The sequence below is a fragment of the Notamacropus eugenii genome, chromosome 5, assembly GCF_028372415.1.
Source record: "Notamacropus eugenii isolate mMacEug1 chromosome 5, mMacEug1.pri_v2, whole genome shotgun sequence".
NCBI lineage: Eukaryota > Metazoa > Chordata > Mammalia > Diprotodontia > Macropodidae > Notamacropus > Notamacropus eugenii.
The window spans coordinates 420,684,367-420,690,326 of NC_092876.1; positions in this window are offsets into that span (position 1 = coordinate 420,684,367).

Below are 5,960 nucleotides of genomic sequence, written 5' to 3' on the forward strand. Positions count from 1 at the left end.
TTCAAATTGCTTCCTCCTCCCCTTGCCCTCCCCTCCATCATCCCCCCACCCTGCTTATCCCCTTCTCCCTCACTTTCCTGTATTGTAAGATAGGTTTTCATACCAAAATGAGTGTGCATTTTATTCCTTCCTTTAGTCAAATGTGATGAGTGAACTTCATATTTTTCTCTCACCTCCCTCTTTTTTCCTCCACTGAAGTCTTTTACTTGCCTCTTTTATGAGAGATAATTTGCCCTATTCCAGTTCTCCCTTTCTCTTCCCAATATATTTCTCTCTCACCACTTAATTTCATTTTTTAAGATATGATCCCATCCTATTCAATTCACTCTGTGCTCTGTGTGTGTGTGTGTGCGTGTGTGTGTGTGTGTGTGTGTGTGTGTGTGTGTGTAATCCAACCAACTACCCAGATACTGAAAAGTTTCAAGAGTTACAAATATTGTCTTTCCATGTAGGAATGTAAACAGTTCAACTTTAGTAAGTCCCTTATGACTCTCTTTGCTGTTTACCTTTTCATGCTTCTCTTCATTCTTGTGTTTGAAAGTCAAATTTTCTTTTTAGCTCTGGTCTTTTCATCAAGAATGCTTGAAAGTCCTCTATTTCATTGAAAGACCAATTTTTCCCCTGAAGTATTATACTCAATTTTCCTGGGATGGTGATTCTTGGTTTTAGTCCTAGTTCCTTTGACTTCTGGAATATCCTATTCCATGCCCTTCAATCCCTTAATGTAGAAGCTGCTAGATTTTGTGTTATCCTGATTGTATTTCCACAATACATGAATTGTTTCTTTCTAGATGCTTGCAATATTTTCTCCTTGACCTGCGAACTCTGGAATTTGGCCACAACGTTCGTAGGAGTTTCTCTTTTTGGATCTCTTTCAGGAGGTGATCAGTGGATTCCTTGAATACTTATTTTGTCCTCTGGTTCTAGAATCTCAGGGCAGTTTTCCTTGATAATTTCATGAAAGATGATATCTAGGCTCTTTTTTTGATCATGGCTTTCAGGTAGTCCCATAATTTTTAAATTGTCTCTCCTGGATCTATTTTCCAGGTCAGTTGTTTTTCCAATGAGATATTTCACATGATCTTCCATTTTTTCATTCTTTTGGTTTTGTTTTGTGATTTCTTGGTTTCTCATAAAGTCATTAGTCTCCATCTGTTCCATTCTAATTTTTCAAGAACTATTTTCTTCAGTGAGCTTTTGAACCTCCTTTTCCATTTGGCTAATTCTGCTTTTTAAAGCAGTCTTCTCCTCATTGGCTTTTTGAACCTCTTTTGCCAATTGAGTTAGCCTATTTTTAAAGGTGTTATTTTCTTCAGCATTTCTTTGGGTCTCCTTTAGCAAGGTGTTGACCCGCTTTTCATGATTTTCTTGCATCGCTCTCATTTCTCTTCCCAGTTTTCCTCCACCTCTCTTACTTGATTTTCAAAATCCTTTTTGAGCTCTTCCATGGCCTGAGCCCACTGAATATTAATTATGGATGTTTGGGATACAGAAGCCTTGACATTTATGTCTTTCCCTGATGGTAAGCATTGTTCTTCCTCATCAAAAAGGATGGGAGGAGATATCTGTTCACCAAGAAAGTAACCTTCTCTGGTCTTATATTTTTTTCCTTTTCTGGGCATTTTCCCAGCCAGTGACTTGACTTCTGAGTTTTCTTTCCACTCCCCCCTTGCCTCCAGATCCACCTAGGTAGCACATAGGGGCTGAGATTCAAATGCTGCTTCCCAGCCTCAGGGCTTTGGGCGGGGGCAGGGCTGCTATTCAGTGTGGGATTAAGTTTAGGTGCTCAGGTGGGGGCAGGGATGCCACACAGGGCTCAGTTCCCTCAGGGGGGTTATGCAGAGACCTTCAACAATGGATCCAAGCTCCTGCCTGCTTTGGGAGCCCTTGTTTGCTGCTGCCTCTGCTACTACCTCCCAAGGGGGCCTGAGTTATGGAGACACCCTGCTCCCCTCTCCTCGAGCTGAAAAAACCCTCTCACTGACCTTTGGCACCTGTGGGTGGAGGGACCTGTGTGGCTGCTGGAGATTCCATCCCTGAAGCCTGCTTGGATCTGCTCCTCTCAGTGCCGATGCAGCCAAGGCAGGGCTGGGCTCTGCTCTGGGTCGGGTGCATGATGGACCTTTCTAGTCAGTTTTTCAGGTCTCTCTGGAACAGAAATCTCCTCTGCTCCATTGTTCTGTGGCTTCTGCTCTTCCAGAATTTGTTGGGAGTTCTTCTTTACAGGTATTTTATGGGCTGTGGGTTGGGAGCTAGCATATGTGTATCTTTCTACTCTGCCATCTTGGCTCCTCCCCCTCTGGTTTTACTTTTTTAAAGTCGTATCATACTCAGGACTACCCCAACCTTTCTTACTAACTACCCAGTTACTAATGACAGTCTTAGACATATGTTTTACATTTTACATACACAAAAAGCAAACTGCCCGTCCTTACGGAATCCCTTGTAATCAGTCTTTGATTATGTTTCTCTTGGCTCTTGTATGTCAAATCTTCTAGTACTTTCAGGGTTGTTTTTCTTTTCTTTTCTTTTTTTTAACAAAGTCCTGAATGTCTGACAGTTGATCACAGGTCAGTTTTTTTCATTCAGGATTATGTTTAACTTTGGTTGATGTGACAATTTTGGCCAGAGTCCCAGTTTTTTGCTCTTTGATATATAGTGTTCCAAGAGTTGGGTTCCTTTAATGTCTCTGCTGCTAAGTCTTATGTGATTCTAATTGTGGTGCCATCATATATGTAAATGGATTTTTTTCTTGCTGCTTTTGATATTTTGTCATTTAACTGGGGGTTTTGGAATTTTGATTATAATATTCCTATGAGTTTTCCTCATAGGATTTCTTTCAAGTGGTGTTTGATGGATTTTTTCTATTTCTACTCTCCCCCCTGCCTTCTTGTAATGCTTCCAGACAATTTTCTTTAATTATTTCTTGTATTATTGTATCAAGATTCTTTTTTTGATCATAACTTTCAGGTAGTCTGATTATTCCTATGTTTTCTCTTCTCAATGTATTCTCCAGATCATTTTTTATAAGATGTTTCACTTTCTCTTCTATTTTTTCATTCTAAATATTTTGTTTAATTATTTCTTGATCTCTTATAACTTCACTGGCTTCACCTTGCCCAATTCTAATTTTCACAGTATCATTTTCTTCCTTAAAATATTGAATCTCCTTTTGTAATTGATTGACTTTCTTTGTATAATCTTCTTGTTTTTCTTGATTAATTCTTATTTTTTCTTTAATTTTTTTCTCCATCTCTCTCATTTGATTTTTAAAGTCTTTTTTAAGTTCTTCTGTGAATTTTTTTGGGGCAAGTGACTATTTGACATTACCCTTGGGGGTAGAAGAGGGTTTCTTTGCTTCAATATCCTCTTCTGAAGATTAACCCCTATCTTCTCTATTTCCATAATTCTATGGTTGGATTTTTTTTCTCCTTTGCCTGTTCATTTTTGGTAGTAATAGCTTAATTTTTATAATCACCTCTAGCTCTGAGGTATGGGGGATGGTGCCTCTTGCACCAGATCTTCAGTTCAACCCTCTAGCCTGGAACCAAAGCCAAACCTCAAGTCACCTGCAAGTACCCACTACCACGGGTATTCTGCCCCTCTGCTTCTGTACTCACAAGGTGTGTTCTGTTTCCTTCTCACTCCTGCCACTCTACTGGATCTGGTATTCCTTGTCAGCATAGGTTCCCTTGATCACCCCTCTCTCTGATGCCAAACTCCTTTTAGTATGGGGGGGAGGGAAAAAGAAGTTCCTGTGGCTGGGGCTAAAGTGGCTTCCCAACCCAGCTATCCCCAAGGCTTGTTGCCTGTTGTTTAAGCAGACCGTAGTCTGGAGGCATGTACTCTTCATAGGGAGGAAATCTAGTCCTGGGATTTTTCTTCAGATCTTCTCCCCAGGAAGACCCCTGTTGTGCCCCTAGTCTTCTTTATTTTTACCAGCACTTTGTTTGCCTTAAGGCGCTATTTTATCTCTTTTGTGAGGGAAATCTTGAAAGCTTGGAATTTTCTGACCTATTCTGCCATCTTCCCAGAATTCTCTCCATAAGAGTCTTTTTTACTTGGCAAGGGTGGGCAAAGATAGCCAGTAATTCTTGTGAGAATATACCAGGTTAGCTTGTAGGCCTTGAAAAATAGCACCCAGATGTCGTATTTTTTTCAGAGCTGAAGATATGAGGAATAACAAGTTTCCTTGGAATAAAGTGACTTGCAGGTAGTGCTTCCTTTATAATTAAAATGTTTTATGAGAGTATTGAACCTCTAAACTTAGTTCAGAGTTTTTCTTTGATTAGAAGTGATTGATGAGAAAACTAAACTTTTGCATCTAACTCAAGGGAGGAAGACTGAACTTTTGAACCCATGAGCTTCTTCATTTAGAAACAGAGAAAAGGATGTAGGTTGTTATAAAAAATATAGACTAAAAGTTACAGAATAGAACCAACTACATAGCAGAACCGAATATAAAATGAAAAATCAGTATTTGGTTTTCTCACAACTATTTTGGGTCTCATTTGACTGATGAACTTGGGGGAAATGCTTTCATTTTAGTCCATGATAATGCGCCAGAGAGTGGAAAGCCCTCATCACCATCCTTGCTTAGCTTGGACCTTGAGTCTGAGATGGAACTGAACACTCATTCCATCCATTCTTTTCCACTAGATGTAGTAAAATATGTTATACATATACACAAATATATCTGCATATATATACAAAACACAATAAAATATATAAAACATATGTATAAATACAAGGTGATTTTAAGATGGGGATCACTAGAAACTGGGTGATCAGGAAAGACTTCAGTTAAAAAGTGTTTGAGCTGAATTTTGAAGGAAAAAAAGGACCTCTGAGAGCAGAATGCACATTCTGAATTTTGGGAGATAGAGATAGAAAATGCACAAAATTGTGAGATAGAATAATGTGTATGAGGAACAAGAAGGCCAATTGGGCTGTGCCATAGAACATGGGAAGGGGAGTAGCAAATAATAAGCCTAGGAAGGTAGGTAGGAAGCACTTTCAAAAGGGCTTTAAATGATTATTATTTGATATTAATTTATGGACCTTAAGCATTGTGGTGACTCTGCTCTGGTATTCTTTAGCTTGTCAACACTTTTTAAGATATGGCACCCAGAAGTACATACTGGCAAAACTGATAGTTTTGAGCAAGCAGGTGACATGATCATGCCTCAGGAAATTTATTTTGCCTTTGCTTCAGGAAAGTTATTTTGGCATTTTTGTGTGAAGATATGTTGACTATGAGAGGCACTGAAAACAGGAAGACCATATAAGAGCCTACTGCAATAGTGTGTGTGAGAGGTAATGAGGGGTTGAACTAGAGTAATGGTAGTGTAAAATAGAATTGGGGACAAATGCAAAGGATGTTGTGAAAGTAGAATTAACAGGACTAATTGGATGCAGAGGGACAAGAGTGACAGGCTCAATGACAACTTTGAGGCTGAGGATCTGGATGACAAAGAGTTGGTTATACTCACCTCTGAAAAAGGTAAGGTAACTGGAAAATAGGATTAGTAAGAAAGATAATCTGTTTCTCTTTGAACAAACTAAGTTTTAGATGTTGTTGAGAAATTCAGATGGAGGTGCACAGTGGGCAGTTAGTAATTCTTCTGAAAGATTAAGTCTATAAAGTAGATGTGGTGGGGATATGTAATACAAAGATGTTTGACTCATGTGGATAGATCTGGATCTGGCCCAAGCTTCTACAAGATTCCCTAAGAAAGGCTGTGATATCCACCTTTGTATGGGGCAAGAAAAGAGCTGTGGCTGGATACTTGCTCCTTCCCTCCAAGAGGAGTATTGGGCTAGAACTATATACATCTCCAACACCTCAAATAATTGTACTTTAAAGGTACAATACTTGTCAACATAGCAACTCCCCAACCACCAAGCTGCTTTGAAAAGACTCAGGAATTCTAACCTCTTAAACTCATAAAGTTGACTGC